The sequence below is a fragment of the Strongylocentrotus purpuratus genome, unplaced genomic scaffold (assembly GCF_000002235.5).
Source record: "Strongylocentrotus purpuratus isolate Spur 01 unplaced genomic scaffold, Spur_5.0 spur5_scaffold_21, whole genome shotgun sequence".
Lineage (NCBI taxonomy): Eukaryota > Metazoa > Echinodermata > Echinoidea > Camarodonta > Strongylocentrotidae > Strongylocentrotus > Strongylocentrotus purpuratus.
In genome coordinates, this window is record NW_022145607.1 from 26,704,588 (window position 1) to 26,723,268 (window position 18,681).

The following is an 18,681-nucleotide window of genomic DNA, read 5'->3' on the forward strand; positions in this document are numbered from 1 at the left end:
GGTAGGGGCAAATATTGAAAAATTTGAGTTACCACAACTTTCGGGCCGAAATTCTAAGGGCCGGGGTGGTTCAGCATTTTGGAGGAAAATGTTATTTTTTTTAATTGGCTAGTTTCCCCACAATGAATGTACATACATGCCATTAGATGGATCCTGACCCCCATATCCCTTTGAATGGGACGTAGTTGTAAATATTGTAAAATATTAACATTATCACACCTTTCGGGCCGAAATGGTAAGGGCCGGGGTGGTCCAGCATTTTGGAGGAAAATATTAAATTTTTTTTGAATTGGCTAGTTTCCCCACAATGAATGTATATACATGCCATTAGATGGATTCTGACCCCCATATCCCTTTGAAAGGGGGGTAGGGGCAAATATTGAAAAATTTGAGTTACCACAACTTTCGGGCCGAAATTCTAAGGGCCGGGGTGGTTCAGCATTTTGGAGGAAAATGTTATTTTTTTTAATTGGCTAGTTTCCCCACAATGAATGTACATACATGCCATTAGATGGATCCTGACCCCCATATCCCTTTGAATGGGGCGTAGTTGTAAATATTGTAAAATATTTACATTATCACACCTTTCGGGCCAAAATGGTAAGGGCCGGGGTGGTCCAGCATTCTGGAGGAAAATATTAATTTTTTTTTGAATTGGCTAGTTTCCCCACAATGAATGTATATACATGCCATTAGATGGATCCTGACCCCCATATCCCTTTGAATGGGGCGTAGTTGTAAATATTGTAAAATATTTACATTATCACACCTTTCGGGCCAAAATGGTAAGGGCCGGGGTGGTTCAGCATTTTGGAGGAAAATATTATATTTTTTTAATTGGCTAGTTTCCCCATAATGAATGTATATACATGCCATTAGATGGATCCTGACCCCCATATCCCTTTGACAGGGGCGTAGTAGCAAATATTGAAAAATTTGAGTTATCACAACTTTCGGGCCGAAATGGTAAGGGCCGGGGTGGTTCAGCATTTTGGAGGAAAATATTGTGTTTTTTTAATAGGCTAGTTTCCCCACATTGAACTTATACATGCCATTAGATGGATCCTGACCCCCATATCCCTTTGACAGGGGGGTAGGGCAAATATTGTAAAAATTTGAATTATCACAACATTCGGGCCGAAATTGTAAGGGCCGGGGTGGTTCAGCATTTTGGAAGAAAAAATTATATTTTTTAAATAGGCTAGTTTCCCCACGATGAATGTATATACATGCCATTAGATGAATCCTGAGCCCCATATCCCTTTGACAGGGGGGTAGGGGCAAATATTGAAAAATTTGAGTTACCACAACTTTCGGGCCGAAATTCTAAGGGCCGGGGTGGTTCAGCATTTTGGAGGAAAATATTTTTTTTTTTGAATTGGCTAGTTTCCCCACAATGAATGTATATACATGCCATTAGATGGATTCTGACCCCCATATCCCTTTGAAAGGGGAGTAGTAGCAAATATTGAAAAATTTGAGTTATCACAACTTTCGGGCCGAAATGGTAAGGGCCGGGGTGGTTCAGCATTTTGGAGGAAAATATTGTGTTTTTTGAATAGGCTAGTTTCCCCACATTGAATGTATATACATGCCATTAGATGGATCCTGACCCCCATATCCCTTTTACAGGGGGGTAGGGCAAATATTGTAAAAATTTGAATTATCACAACATTCGGGCCGAAATTGTAAGGGCCGGGGTGGTTCAGCATTTTGGAAGAATTATTTTTTTAAATAGGCTAGTTTCCCCACAATGAATGTATATACATGCCATTAGATGAATCCTGAGCCCCATATCCCTTTGACAGGGGGGTAGGGGCAAATATTGAAAAATTTGAGTTACCACAACTTTCGGGCCGAAATTCTAAGGGCCGGGGTGGTTCAGCATTTTGGAGGAAAATGTTATTTTTTTTTAATTGGCTAGTTTCCCCACAATGAATGTACATACATGCCATTAGATGGATCCTGACCCCCATATCCCTTTGAATGGGACGTAGTTGTAAATATTGTAAAATATTAACATTATCACACCTTTCGGGCCGAAATGGTAAGGGCCGGGGTGGTCCAGCATTTTGGAGGAAAATATTAATTTTTTTTTGAATTGGCTAGTTTCCCCACAATGAATGTATATACATGCCATTAGATGGATTCTGACCCCCATATCCCTTTGAAAGGGGGGTAGGGGCAAATATTGAAAAATTTGAGTTACCACAACTTTCGGGCCGAAATTCTAAGGGCCGGGGTGGTTCAGCATTTTGGAGGAAAATGTTTTATTTTTTTTTAATTGGCTAGTTTCCCCACAATGAATGTACATACATGCCATTAGATGGATCCTGACCCCCATATCCCTTTGAATGGGGCGTAGTTGTAAATATTGTAAAATATTTACATTATCACACCTTTCGGGCCAAAATGGTAAGGGCCGGGGTGGTCCAGCATTCTGGAGGAAAATATTAATTTTTTTTGAATTGGCTAGTTTCCCCACAATGAATGTATATACATGCCATTAGATGGATTCTGACCCCCATATCCCTTTGAAAGGGGAGTAGTAGCAAATATTGAAAAATTTGAGTTATCACAACTTTCGGGCCGAAATGGTAAGGGCCGGGGTGGTTCAGCATTTTGGAGGAAAATATTGTGTTTTTTGAATAGGCTAGTTTCCCCACATTGAATGTATATACATGCCATTAGATGGATCCTGACCCCCATATCCCTTTGACAGGGGGGTAGGGCAAATATTGTAAAAATTTGAATTATCACAACATTCGGGCCGAAATTGTAAGGGCCGGGGTGGTTCAGCATTTTGGAAGAAAAAATTATATTTTTTAAATAGGCTAGTTTCCCCACGATGAATGTATATACATGCCATCAGATGAATCCTGAGCCCCATATTCCTTTGACAGGGGGGTAGGGGCAAATATTGAAAAATTTGAGTTACCACAACTTTCGGGCCGAAATTCTAAGGGCCGGGGTGGTCCAGCATTTTGGAGGAAAATATTTTTTTTTTTGAATTGGCTAGTTTCCCCACAATGAATGTATATACATGCCATTAGATGGATTCTGACCCCCATATCCCTTTGAAAGGGGAGTAGTAGCAAATATTGAAAAATTTGAGTTATCACAACTTTCGGGCCGAAATGGTATGGGCCGGGGTGGTTCAGCATTTTGGAGGAAAATATTGTGTTTTTTGAATAGGCTAGTTTCCCCACATTGAATGTATATACATGCCATTAGATGGATCCTGACCCCCATATCCCTTTGACAGGGGGGTAGGGCAAATATTGTAAAAATTTGAATTATCACAACATTCGGGCCGTAACTGAAAGGGCCGGGGTGGTTCAGCATTTTGGAAGAAAAAATTATATTTTTTAAATAGGCTAGTTTCCCCACAATGAATGTATATACATGCCATTAGATGGATTCTGACCCCCATATCCCTTTGAAAGGGGGGTAGGGGCAAATATTGAAAAATTTGAGTTATCACAACTTTCGGGCCGAAATGGTAAGGGCCGGGGTGGTTCAGCATTTTGGAGGAAAATATTGTTTTTTTGAATAGGCTAGTTTCCCCACATTGAATGTATATACATGCCATTAGATGGATCCTGACCCCCATATTCCTTTGACAGGGGGGTAGGGCAAATATTGTAAAAATTTGAATTATCACAACATTCGGGCCGAAATTGTAAGGGCCGGGGTGGTTCAGCATTTTGGAAGAATTATTTTTTTAAATAGGCTAGTTTCCCCACAATGAATGTATATACATGCCATTAGATGAATCCTGAGCCCCATATCCCTTTGACAGGGGGGTAGGGGCAAATATTGAAAAATTTGAGTTACCACAACTTTCGGGCCGAAATTCTAAGGGCCGGGGTGGTTCAGCATTTTGGAGGAAAATGTTATTTTTTTTTAATTGGCTAGTTTCCCCACAATGAATGTACATACATGCCATTAGATGGATCCTGACCCCCATATCCCTTTGAATGGGACGTAGTTGTAAATATTGTAAAATATTAACATTATCACACCTTTCGGGCCGAAATGGTAAGGGCCGGGGTGGTCCAGCATTTTGGAGGAAAATATTAATTTTTTTTTGAATTGGCTAGTTTCCCCACAATGAATGTATATACATGCCATTAGATGGATTCTGACCCCCATATCCCTTTGAAAGGGGGGTAGGGGCAAATATTGAAAAATTTGAGTTACCACAACTTTCGGGCCGAAATTCTAAGGGCCGGGGTGGTTCAGCATTTTGGAGGAAAATGTTATTTTTTTTTAATTGGCTAGTTTCCCCACAATGAATGTACATACATGCCATTAGATGGATCCTGACCCCCATATCCCTTTGAATGGGGCGTAGTTGTAAATATTGTAAAATATTTACATTATCACACCTTTCGGGCCAAAATGGTAAGGGCCGGGGTGGTCCAGCATTCTGGAGGAAAATATTATTTTTTTTTGAATTGGCTAGTTTCCCCACAATGAATGTATATACATGCCATTAGATGGATTCTGACCCCCATATCCCTTTGAAAGGGGAGTAGTAGCAAATATTGAAAAATTTGAGTTATCACAACTTTCGGGCCGAAATGGTAAGGGCCGGGGTGGTTCAGCATTTTGGAGGAAAATATTGTGTTTTTTGAATAGGCTAGTTTCCCCACATTGAATGTATATACATGCCATTAGATGGATCCTGACCCCCATATCCCTTTGACAGGGGGGTAGGGCAAATATTGTAAAAATTTGAATTATCACAACATTCGGGCCGAAATTGTAAGGGCCGGGCTGGTTCAGCATTTTGGAAGAAAAAATTATATTTTTTAAATAGGCTAGTTTCCCCACTATGAATGTATATACATGCCATTAGATGAATCCTGAGCCCCATATCCCTTTGACAGGGGGGTAGGGGCAAATATTGAAAAATTTGAGTTACCACAACTTTCGGGCCGAAATTCTAAGGGCCGGGGTGGTCCAGCATTTTGGAGGAAAATATTTTTTTTTTTGAATTGGCTAGTTTCCCCACAATGAATGTATATACATGCCATTAGATGGATTCTGACCCCCATATCCCTTTGAAAGGGGAGTAGTAGCAAATATTGAAAAATTTGAGTTATCACAACTTTCGGGCCGAAATGGTAAGGGCCGGGGTGGTTCAGCATTTTGGAGGAAAATATTGTGTTTTTTGAATAGGCAAGTTTCCCCACATTGAATGTATATACATGCCATTAGATGGATCCTGACCCCCATATCCCTTTGACAGGGGGGTAGGGCAAATATTGTAAAAATTTGAATTATCACAACATTCGGGCCGTAACGGAAAGGGCCGGGGTGGTTCAGCATTTTGGAAGAAAAAATTATATTTTTTAAATAGGCTAGTTTCCCCACAATGAATGTATATACATGCCATTAGATGGATTCTGACCCCCATATCCCTTTGAAAGGGGGGTAGGGGCAAATATTGAAAAATTTGAGTTACCACAACTTTCGGGCCGAAATTCTAAGGGCCGGGGTGGTTCAGCATTTTGGAGGAAAATGTTATTTTTTTTTAATTGGCTAGTTTCCCCACAATGAATGTACATACATGCCATTAGATGGATCCTGACCCCCATATCCCTTTGAATGGGGCGTAGTTGTAAATATTGTAAAATATTTACATTATCACACCTTTCGGGCCAAAATGGTAAGGGCCGGGGTGGTCCAGCATTCTGGAGGAAAATATTAATTTTTTTTTGAATTGGCTAGTTTCCCCACAATGAATGTATATACATGCCATTAGATGGATTCTGACCCCCATATCCCTTTGAAAGGGGAGTAGTAGCAAATATTGAAAAATTTGAGTTATCACAACTTTCGGGCCGAAATGGTAAGGGCCGGGGTGGTTCAGCATTTTGGAGGAAAATATTGTGTTTTTTGAATAGGCTAGTTTCCCCACATTGAATGTATATACATGCCATTAGATGGATCCTGACCCCCATATCCCTTTGACAGGGGGGTAGGGCAAATATTGTAAAAATTTGAATTATCACAACTTTCGGGCCGAAATTCTAAGGGCCGGGGTGGTTCAGCATTTTGGAGGAAAATGTTATTTTTTTTTAATTGGCTAGTTTCCCCACAATGAATGTACATACATGCCATTAGATGGATCCTGACCCCCATATCCCTTTGAATGGGACGTAGTTGTAAATATTGTAAAATATTAACATTATCACACCTTTCGGGCCGAAATGGTAAGGGCCGGGGTGGTCCAGCATTTTGGAGGAAAATATTATTTTTTTTTGAATTGGCTAGTTTCCCCACAATGAATGTATATACATGCCATTAGATGGATTCTGACCCCCATATCCCTTTGAAAGGGGGGTAGGGGCAAATATTGAAAAATTTGAGTTACCACAACTTTCGGGCCGAAATTCTAAGGGCCGGGGTGGTTCAGCATTTTGGAGGAAAATGTTATTTTTTTTTGATTGGCTAGTTTCCCCACAATGAATGTACATACATGCCATTAGATGGATCCTGACCCCCATATCCCTTTGAATGGGGCGTAGTTGTAAATATTGTAAAATATTTACATTATCACACCTTTCGGGCCAAAATGGTAAGGGCCGGGGTGGTCCAGCATTCTGGAGGAAAATATTAATTTTTTTTTTAATTGGCTAGTTTCCCCACAATGAATGTATATACATGCCATTAGATGGATTCTGACCCCCATATCCCTTTGAAAGGGGAGTAGTAGCAAATATTGAAAAATTTGAGTTATCACAACTTTCGGGCCGAAATGGTAAGGGCCGGGGTGGTTCAGCATTTTGGAGGAAAATATTGTGTTTTTTGAATAGGCTAGTTTCCTCACATTGAATGTATATACATGCCATTAGATGGATCCTGACCCCCATATCCCTTTGACAGGGGGGTAGGGCAAATATTGTAAAAATTTGAATTATCACAACATTCGGGCCGAAATTGTAAGGGCCGGGGTGGTTCAGCATTTTGGAAGAAAAAATTATATTTTTTAAATAGGCTAGTTTCCCCACTATGAATGTATATACATGCCATTAGATGAATCCTGAGCCCCATATCCCTTTGACAGGGGGGTAGGGGCAAATATTGAAAAATTTGAGTTACCACAACTTTCGGGCCGAAATTCTAAGGGCCGGGGTGGTCCAGCATTTTGGAGGAAAATATTTTTTTTTTTGAATTGGCTAGTTTTTCCACAATGAATGTATATACATGCCATTAGATGGATTCTGACCCCCATATCCCTTTGAAAGGGGAGTAGTAGCAAATATTGAAAAATTTGAGTTATCACAACTTTCGGGCCGAAATGGTAAGGGCCGGGGTGGTTCAGCATTTTGGAGGAAAATATTGTGTTTTTTTAATAGGCTAGTTTCCCCACATTGAATGTATATACATGCCATTAGATGGATCCTGACCCCCATATCCCTTTGACAGGGGGGTAGGGCAAATATTGTAAAAATTTGAATTATCACAACATTCGGGCCGTAACTGAAAGGGCCGGGGTGGTTTAGCATTTTGGAAGAAAAAATTATATTTTTTAAATAGGCTAGTTTCCCCACAATGAATGTATATACATGCCATTAGATGGATTCTGACCCCCATATCCCTTTGAAAGGGGGGTAGGGGCAAATATTGAAAAATTTGAGTTACCACAACTTTCGGGCCGAAATTCTAAGGGCCGGGGTGGTTCAGCATTTTGGAGGAAAATGTTATTTTTTTTTAATTGGCTAGTTTCCCCACAATGAATGTACATACATGCCATTAGATGGATCCTGACCCCCATATCCCTTTGAATGGGGCGTAGTTGTAAATATTGTAAAATATTTACATTATCACACCTTTCGGGCCAAAATGGTAAGGGCCGGGGTGGTCCAGCATTCTGGAGGAAAATATTATTTTTTTTTGAATTGGCTAGTTTCCCCACAATGAATGTATATACATGCCATTAGATGGATTCTGACCCCCATATCCCTTTGAAAGGGGAGTAGTAGCAAATATTGAAAAATTTGAGTTATCACAACTTTCGGGCCGAAATGGTAAGGGCCGGGGTGGTTCAGCATTTTGGAGGAAAATATTGTGTTTTTTGAATAGGCTAGTTTCCCCACATTGAATGTATATACATGCCATTAGATGGATCCTGACCCCCATATCCCTTTGACAGGGGGGTAGGGCAAATATTGTAAAAATTTGAATTATCACAACATTCGGGCCGAAATTGTAAGGGCCGGGGTGGTTCAGCATTTTGGAGAAAAAAAATTATATTTTTTAAATAGGCTAGTTTCCCCACGATGAATGTATATACATGCCATTAGATGAATCCTGAGCCCCATATCCCTTTGACAGGGGGGTAGGGGCAAATATTGAAAAATTTGAGTTACCACAACTTTCGGGCCGAAATTCTAAAGGCCGGGGTGGTTCAGCATTTTGGAGGAAAATATTTTTTTTTTTAAATTGCTAGTTTCCCCATAATGAATGTATATACATCTGATTAGATGGATCCTGAACCCTATATCCCTTTGACAGGGGGCTAGGGGCAAATGTTGAAAAATTTGAGTTGTCACAACTTTCGGGCCGAAATGGTAAGGGCCGGGGTGGTTCAGCATTTTGGAAGAATTATTTTTTTAAATAGGCTAGTTTCCCCACAATGAATGTATACATGCCATTAGATGAATCCTGAGCCCCATATCCCTTTGACAGGGGGGTAGGGGCAAATATTGAAAAATTTGAGTTACCACAACTTTCGGGCCGAAATTCTAAGGGCCGGGGTGGTTCAGCATTTTGGAGGAAAATATTATTTTTTTTTAATTGGCTAGTTTCCCCATAATGAATGTATATACATCCGATTAGATGGATCCTGAATCCTATATCCCTTTGACAGGGGGCTAGGGGCAAATATTGAAAAATTTGAGTTATCACAACTTTCGGGCCGAAATGGTAAGGGCCGGGGTGGTCCAGCATTTTGGAGGAAAATATTTTTTTTTTTGAATTGGCTAGTTTCCCCACAATGAATGTATATACATGCCATTAGATGGATTCTGACCCCCATATCCCTTTGAAAGGGGAGTAGTAGCAAATATTGAAAAATTTGAGTTATCACAACTTTCGGGCCGAAATAGTAAGGGCCGGGGTGGTTCAGCATTTTGGAGGAAAATATTTTTTTTTTGAATTGGCTAGTTTCCCCACAATGAATGTATATACATGCCATTAGATGGATTCTGACCCCCATATCCCTTTGAAAGGGGAGTAGTAGCAAATATTGAAAAATTTGAGTTATCACAACTTTCGGGCCGAAATTGTAAGGGCCGGGGTGGTTCAGCATTTTGGAGGAAAAAATTATATTTTTTGAAAAGGCTAGTTTCCCCACAATGAATGTACATACATGCCATTAGATGGATCCTGACCCCCATATCCCTTTGAATGGGGCGTAGTTGTAAATATTGTAAAATATTTACATTATCACACCTTTCGGGCCGAAATAGTAAGGGCCGGGGTGGTTCAGCATTTTGGAGGAAAATATTATATTTTTTAATTGGCTAGTTTCCCCATAATGAATGTATATACATGCCATTAGATGGATCCTGACCCCCATATCCCTTTGACAGGGGCGTAGTAGCAAATATTGAAAAATTTGAGTTATCACAACTTTCGGGCCGAAATGGTAAGGGCCGGGGTGGTTCAGCATTTTGGAGGAAAATATTGTGTTTTTTTAATAGGCTAGTTTCCCCAATTTGAATGTATATACATGCCATTAGATGGATCCTGACCCCCATATCCCTTTGACAGGGGGGTAGGGCAAATATTGTAAAAATTTGAATTATCACAACATTCGGGCCGAAATTGTAAGGGCCGGGGTGGTTCAGCATTTTGGAAGAAAAAATTATATTTTTTAAATAGGCTAGTTTCCCCACGATGAATGTATATACATGCCATTAGATGAATCCTGAGCCCCATATCCCTTTGACAGGGGGGTAGGGGCAAATATTGAAAAATTTGAGTTACCACAACTTTCGGGCCGAAATTCTAAAGGCCGGGGTGGTTCAGCATTTTGGAGGAAAATATTTTTTTTTTTTAAATTGCTAGTTTCCCCATAATGAATGTATATACATCTGATTAGATGGATCCTGAACCCTATATCCCTTTGACAGGGGGCTAGGGGCAAATGTTGAAAAATTTGAGTTGTCACAACTTTCGGGCCGAAATGGTAAGGGCCGGGGTGGTTCAGCATTTTGGAAGAATTATTTTTTTAAATAGGCTAGTTTCCCCACAATGAATGTATATACATGCCATTAGATGAATCCTGAGCCCCATATCCCTTTGACAGGGGGGTAGGGGCAAATATTGAAAAATTTGAGTTACCACAACTTTCGGGCCGAAATTCTAAGGGCCGGGGTGGTTCAGCATTTTGGAGGAAAATATTATTTTTTTTTAATTGGCTAGTTTCCCCATAATGAATGTATATACATCCGATTAGATGGATCCTGAATCCTATATCCCTTTGACAGGGGGCTAGGGGCAAATATTGAAAAATTTGAGTTATCACAACTTTCGGGCCGAAATGGTAAGGGCCGGGGTGGTCCAGCATTTTGGAGGAAAATATTTTTTTTTTTGAATTGGCTAGTTTCCCCACAATGAATGTATATACATGCCATTAGATGGATTCTGACCCCCATATCCCTTTGAAAGGGGAGTAGTAGCAAATATTGAAAAATTTGAGTTATCACAACTTTCGGGCCGAAATGGTAAGGGCCGGGGTGGTTCAGCATTTTGGAGGAAAATATTTTTTTTTTTGAATTGGCTAGTTTCCCCACAATGAATGTATATACATGCCATTAGATGGATTCTGACCCCCATATCCCTTTGAAAGGGGAGTAGTAGCAAATATTGAAAAATTTGAGTTATCACAACTTTCGGGCCGAAATTGTAAGGGCCGGGGTGGTTCAGCATTTTGGAGGAAAAAATTATATTTTTTGAAAAGGCTAGTTTCCCCACAATGAATGTACATACATGCCATTAGATGGATCCTGACCCCCATATCCCTTTGAATGGGGCGTAGTTGTAAATATTGTAAAATATTTACATTATCACACCTTTCGGGCCGAAATAGTAAGGGCCGGGGTGGTTCAGCATTTTGGAGGAAAATATTATATTTTTTAATTGGCTAGTTTCCCCATAATGAATGTATATACATGCCATTAGATGGATCCTGACCCCCATATCCCTTTGACAGGGGCGTAGTAGCAAATATTGAAAAATTTGAGTTATCACAACTTTCGGGCCGAAATGGTAAGGGCCGGGGTGGTTCAGCATTTTGGAGGAAAATATTGTGTTTTTTTAATAGGCTAGTTTCCCCAATTTGAATGTATATACATGCCATTAGATGGATCCTGACCCCCATATCCCTTTGACAGGGGGGTAGGGCAAATATTGTAAAAATTTGAATTATCACAACATTCGGGCCGAAATTGTAAGGGCCGGGGTGGTTCAGCATTTTGGAAGAAAAAATTATATTTTTTAAATAGGCTAGTTTCCCCACGATGAATGTATATACATGCCATTAGATGAATCCTGAGCCCCATATCCCTTTGACAGGGGGGTAGGGGCAAATATTGAAAAATTTGAGTTACCACAACTTTCGGGCCGAAATTCTAAGGGCCGGGGTGGTTCAGCATTTTGGAGGAAAATATTTTTTTTTTTGAATTGGCTAGTTTCCCCACAATGAATGTATATACATGCCATTAGATGGATTCTGACCCCCATATCCCTTTGAAAGGGGAGTAGTAGCAAATATTGAAAAATTTGAGTTATCACAACTTTCGGGCCGAAATGGTAAGGGCTGGGGTGGTTCAGCATTTTGGAGGAAAATATTGTGTTTTTTGAATAGGCTAGTTTCCCCACATTGAATGTATATACATGCCATTAGATGGATTCTGACCCCCATATCCCTTTGAAAGGGGGGTAGGGGCAAATATTGAAAAATTTGAGTTACCACAACTTTCGGGCCGAAATTGTAAGGGCCGGGGTGGTTCAGCATTTTGGAGGAAAATGTTATTTTTTTTTGATTGGCTAGTTTCCCCACAATGAATGTACATACATGCCATTAGATGGATCCTGACCCCCATATCCCTTTGAATGGGGCGTAGTTGTAAATATTGTAAAATATTTACATTATCACACCTTTCGGGCCAAAATGGTAAGGGCCGGGGTGGTCCAGCATTCTGGAGGAAAATATTAATTTTTTTTTAATTGGCTAGTTTCCCCACAATGAATGTATATACATGCCATTAGATGGATTCTGACCCCCATATCCCTTTGAAAGGGGAGTAGTAGCAAATATTGAAAAATTTGAGTTATCACAACTTTCGGGCCGAAATGGTAAGGGCCGGGGTGGTTCAGCATTTTGGAGGAAAATATTGTGTTTTTTGAATAGGCTAGTTTCCCCACATTGAATGTATATACATGCCATTAGCAGAGCTGCCAACTAGTACGGATTTTCCGTAATTGGTACGGAAATCAACGGCAATTACGGAAGCACGGAACCCCTTCAAAAATTACGGATTCCCCGATTTCTGGACATGCCTATGTATTAACACATGCATTATGCATATGCGAGTGTTTTAGCGGTAATGATCGCGATACTTCCCGGGCCTCGGCCCGGTGGTTAACTTTTGAGCGCACGGAAATATCATCCGCGCCTCAGCCACGACCACTGCACACACATGTAGCTACCATCGAAAGATATGCACACCGCCCTGCCTATATGGGCTGCGTGTGCTAGCTTTCAGCATGCAATATATATCGGGGAGACGGCAAACTCGTCCCAAGTCCATTTAGCCACCTTGCAAACCAACCCGTACGGTACCATGTCCATGTGTAGTTTATAGCAGGTCTACAATTTTTTCCCCTTAGTGATGGGTTCTCATTGTTATGATAATAAAAGTACGACTCGACTAATGATGAAGATGATGATGATGATGATGATGATGATGATGATGATGATAATTGTCAAAAGGAAAATGAATGTTCTTCCTTGATTAAACTTGAATTTATATTCAACAATTATTGTCATTGTGTTTTATTTCACATTATTTGTTGGATCATGTTTATTCATTTCATTTTATTCATATACCCCTTTTCATTGTTGATAACAAAATATGATACACGAATAAATTTTGAATGAGCTGACACACAAAGTTTTGACCGATACGAAAGCGCATGCATGGTGGATGTGCTGAAACAAGTGGCACGATATTTATCTGGGCGAAATATGCATTGGCCGAGTGTTACACTACCGCATGTGCAGCAGGTCGCGTCAAACTTCGAGTAACCGACGGAGAAAAATGACTTCAACTTCATCGAAGAAGCGTTCTAAAAAACTGCAAACCTTCTCAGGTGAAATGGTCATGCATTGTTCCGTCGAAAAGGAATACAAACAGTGCCTGTTGTACACATTGCTCATCCGATTTTGGAATTGGTCATGGCGGTTCGAACGATATCCAGGTACATCTGAAGTCGGTGAAGCACCGGACTGCAGCGGCGGAGGCAAGTTCCAATTCCCGCAGTCATGACATCGCCCAGTTTTTCGTCGCAAAGGACAATTCTGTCACGAACGCCGAAGTGAAGTTTACTCAATTTTTGATAGAGCACAACATCGCGTTTTCAGCAGCAGACCACCTTTCACAACTTGTCAAAAATGCCTTCCCTGACAGTAAAATTGCAATTGTAAAAACCTGAAGTGAATATACACACGTAAGTGAAACAGGGTAATGATACATCAATCCTCTAATAACCATTGTTTTTTTTATAGCACTTAAAATGATGTTATAAACAGAATGTTCTTGTTTTTACTTCAAGTCCTGTCATTCAGAGTGATGCTATTACCATGGTACTAGTAGTTTGTGTTGTGGTGTTGTGTGCAGCTCTACAATGTACGTGCAAATGCAGTCTTCTTGATGTTGAAAGCGCCGCGCTTGAAATTACTGATTTCCATCCAAAATTACTGATTTTTAGCTTTCAGATTACTGATTTTGGTTTCAGAGGTTGGCAGCTCTGCATTAGATGGATCCTGACCCCCATATCCCTTTGACAGGGGGGTAGGGCAAATATTGTAAAAATTTGAATTATCACAACATTCGGGCCGAAATTGTAAGGGCCGGGGTGGTTCAGCATTTTGGAAGAAAAAATTATATTTTTTAAATAGGCTAGTTTCCCCACTATGAATGTATATACATGCCATTAGATGAATCCTGAGCCCCATATCCCTTTGACAGGGGGGTAGGGGCAAATATTGAAAAATTTGAGTTACCACAACTTTCGGGCCGAAATTCTAAGGGCCGGGGTGGTCCAGCATTTTGGAGGAAAATATTTTTTTTTTGAATTGGCTAGTTTCCCCACAATGAATGTATATACATGCCATTAGATGGATTCTGACCCCCATATCCCTTTGAAAGGGGAGTAGTAGCAAATATTGAAAAATTTGAGTTATCACAACTTTCGGGCCGAAATGGTAAGGGCCGGGGTGGTTCAGCATTTTGGAGGAAAATATTGTGTTTTTTTAATAGGCTAGTTTCCCCACATTGAATGTATATACATGCCATTAGATGGATCCTGACCCCCATATCCCTTTGACAGGGGGGTAGGGCAAATATTGTAAAAATTTGAATTATCACAACATTCGGGCCGTAACTGAAAGGGCCGGGGTGGTTTAGCATTTTGGAAGAAAAATTATATTTTTTAAATAGGCTAGTTTCCCCACAATGAATGTATATACATGCCATTAGATGGATTCTGACCCCCATATCCCTTTGAAAGGGGGGTAGGGGCAAATATTGAAAAATTTGAGTTACCACAACTTTCGGGCCGAAATTCTAAGGGCCGGGGTGGTTCAGCATTTTGGAGGAAAATGTTATTTTTTTTTAATTGGCTAGTTTCCCCACAATGAATGTACATACATGCCATTAGATGGATCCTGACCCCCATATCCCTTTGAATGGGGCGTAGTTGTAAATATTGTAAAATATTTACATTATCACACCTTTCGGGCCAAAATGGTAAGGGCCGGGGTGGTCCAGCATTCTGGAGGAAAATATTAATTTTTTTTTGAATTGGCTAGTTTCCCCACAATGAATGTATATACATGCCATTAGATGGATTCTGACCCCCATATCCCTTTGAAAGGGGAGTAGTAGCAAATATTGAAAAATTTGAGTTATCACAACTTTCGGGCCGAAATGGTAAGGGCCGGGGTGGTTCAGCATTTTGGAGGAAAATATTGTGTTTTTTGAATAGGCTAGTTTCCCCACATTGAATGTATATACATGCCATTAGATGGATCCTGACCCCCATATCCCTTTGACAGGGGGGTAGGGCAAATATTGTAAAAATTTGAATTATCACAACATTCGGGCCGAAATTGTAAGGGCCGGGGTGGTTCAGCATTTTGGAAGAAAAAATTATATTTTTTAAATAGGCTAGTTTCCCCACGATGAATGTATATACATGCCATTAGATGAATCCTGAGCCCCATATCCCTTTGACAGGGGGGTAGGGGCAAATATTGAAAAATTTGAGTTACCACAACTTTCGGGCCGAAATTCTAAAGGCCGGGGTGGTTCAGCATTTTGGAGGAAAATATTTTTTTTTTTTAAATTGCTAGTTTCCCCATAATGAATGTATATACATCTGATTAGATGGATCCTGAACCCTATATCCCTTTGACAGGGGGCTAGGGGCAAATGTTGAAAAATTTGAGTTGTCACAACTTTCGGGCCGAAATGGTAAGGGCCGGGGTGGTTCAGCATTTTGGAAGAATTATTTTTTTAAATAGGCTAGTTTCCCCACAATGAATGTATATACATGCCATTAGATGAATCCTGAGCCCCATATCCCTTTGACAGGGGGGTAGGGGCAAATATTGAAAAATTTGAGTTACCACAACTTTCGGGCCGAAATTCTAAGGGCCGGGGTGGTTCAGCATTTTGGAGGAAAATATTTTTTTTTTTAATTGGCTAGTTTCCCCATAATGAATGTATATACATCCGATTAGATGGATCCTGAATCCTATATCCCTTTGACAGGGGGCTAGGGGCAAATATTGAAAAATTTGAGTTATCACAACTTTCGGGCCGAAATGGTAAGGGCCGGGGTGGTCCAGCATTTTGGAGGAAAATATTTTTTTTTTTGAATTGGCTAGTTTCCCCACAATGAATGTATATACATGCCATTAGATGGATTCTGACCCCCATATCCCTTTGAAAGGGGAGTAGTAGCAAATATTGAAAAATTTGAGTTATCACAACTTTCGGGCCGAAATGGTAAGGGCCGGGGTGGTTCAGCATTTTGGAGGAAAATATTTTTTTTTTTGAATTGGCTAGTTTCCCCACAATGAATGTATATACATGCCATTAGATGGATTCTGACCCCCATATCCCTTTGAAAGGGGAGTAGTAGCAAATATTGAAAAATTTGAGTTATCACAACTTTCGGGCCGAAATTGTAAGGGCCGGGGTGGTTCAGCATTTTGGAGGAAAAAATTATATTTTTTGAAAAGGCTAGTTTTCCCCACAATGAATGTACATACATGCCATTAGATGGATCCTGACCCCCATATCCCTTTGAATGGGGCGTAGTTGTAAATATTGTAAAATATTTACATTATCACACCTTTCGGGCCGAAATAGTAAGGGCCGGGGTGGTTCAGCATTTTGGAGGAAAATATTATATTTTTTTAATTGGCTAGTTTCCCCATAATGAATGTATATACATGCCATTAGATGGATCCTGACCCCCATATCCCTTTGACAGGGGCGTAGTAGCAAATATTGAAAAATTTGAGTTATCACAACTTTCGGGCCGAAATGGTAAGGGCCGGGGTGGTTCAGCATTTTGGAGGAAAATATTGTGTTTTTTAATAGGCTAGTTTCCCCAATTTGAATGTATATACATGCCATTAGATGGATCCTGACCCCCATATCCCTTTGACAGGGGGGTAGGGCAAATATTGTAAAAATTTGAATTATCACAACATTCGGGCCGAAATTGTAAGGGCCGGGGTGGTTCAGCATTTTGGAAGAAAAAATTATATTTTTTAAATAGGCTAGTTTCCCCACGATGAATGTATATACATGCCATTAGATGAATCCTGAGCCCCATATCCCTTTGACAGGGGGGTAGGGGCAAATATTGAAAAATTTGAGTTACCACAACTTTCGGGCCGAAATTCTAAGGGCCGGGGTGGTTCAGCATTTTGGAGGAAAATATTTTTTTTTTTTGAATTGGCTAGTTTCCCCACAATGAATGTATATACATGCCATTAGATGGATTCTGACCCCCATATCCCTTTGAAAGGGGAGTAGTAGCAAATATTGAAAAATTTGAGTTATCACAACTTTCGGGCCGAAATGGTAAGGGCCGGGGTGGTTCAGCATTTTGGAGGAAAATATTGTGTTTTTTGAATAGGCTAGTTTCCCCACATTGAATGTATATACATGCCATTAGATGGATCCTGACCCCCATATCCCTTTGACAGGGGGGTAGGGCAAATATTGTAAAAATTTGAATTATCACAACATTCGGGCCGAAATTGTAAGGGCCGGGTGGTTCAGCATTTTGGAAGAATTATTTTTTTAAATAGGCTAGTTTCCCCACAATGAATGTATATACATGCCATTAGATGAATCCTGAGCCCCATATCCCTTTGACAGGGGGGTAGGGGCAAATATTGAAAAATTTGAGTTATCACAACTTTCGGGCCGAAATTCTAAGGGCCGGGGTGGTTCAGCATTTTGGAGGAAAATGTAATTTTTTTTTAATTGGCTAGTTTCCCCACAATGAATGTACATACATGCCATTAGATGGATCCTGACCCCCATATCCCTTTGAATGGGGCGTAGTTGTAAATATTGTAAAATATTAACATTATCACACCTTTCGGGCCGAAATGGTAAGGGCCGGGGTGGTCCAGCATTTTGGAGGAAAATATTAATTTTTTTTGAATTGGCTAGTTTCCCCACAATGAATGTATATACATGCCATTAGATGGATTCTGACCCCCATATCCCTTTGAAAGGGGGGTAGGGGCAAATATTGAAAAATTTGAGTTACCACAACTTTCGGGCCGAAATTCTAAGGGCCGGGGTGGTTCAGCATTTTGGAGGAAAATGTTATTTTTTTTTAATTGGCTAGTTTCCCCACAATGAATGTACATACATGCCATTAGATGGATCCTGACCCCCATATCCCTTTGAATGGGGCGTAGTTGTAAATATTGTAAAATATTTACATTATCACACCTTTCGGGCCAAAATGGTAAGGGCCGGGGTGGTCCAGCATTTTGGAGGAAAATATTAATTTTTTTTTGAATTGGCTAGTTTCCCCACAATGAATGTATATACATGCCATTAGATGGATTCTGACCCCCATATCCCTTTGAAAGGGGAGTAGTAGCAAATATTGAAAAATTTGAGTTATCACAACTTTCGGGCCGAAATGGTAAGGGCCGGGGTGGTTCAGCATTTTGGAGGAAAATATTGTGTTTTTTTAATAGGCTAGTTTCCCCACATTGAATGTATATACATGCGATTAGATGGATCCTGACCCCCATATCCCTTTGACAGGGGGGTAGGGCAAATATTGTAAAAATTTGAATTATCACAACATTCGGGCCGAAATTGTAAGGGC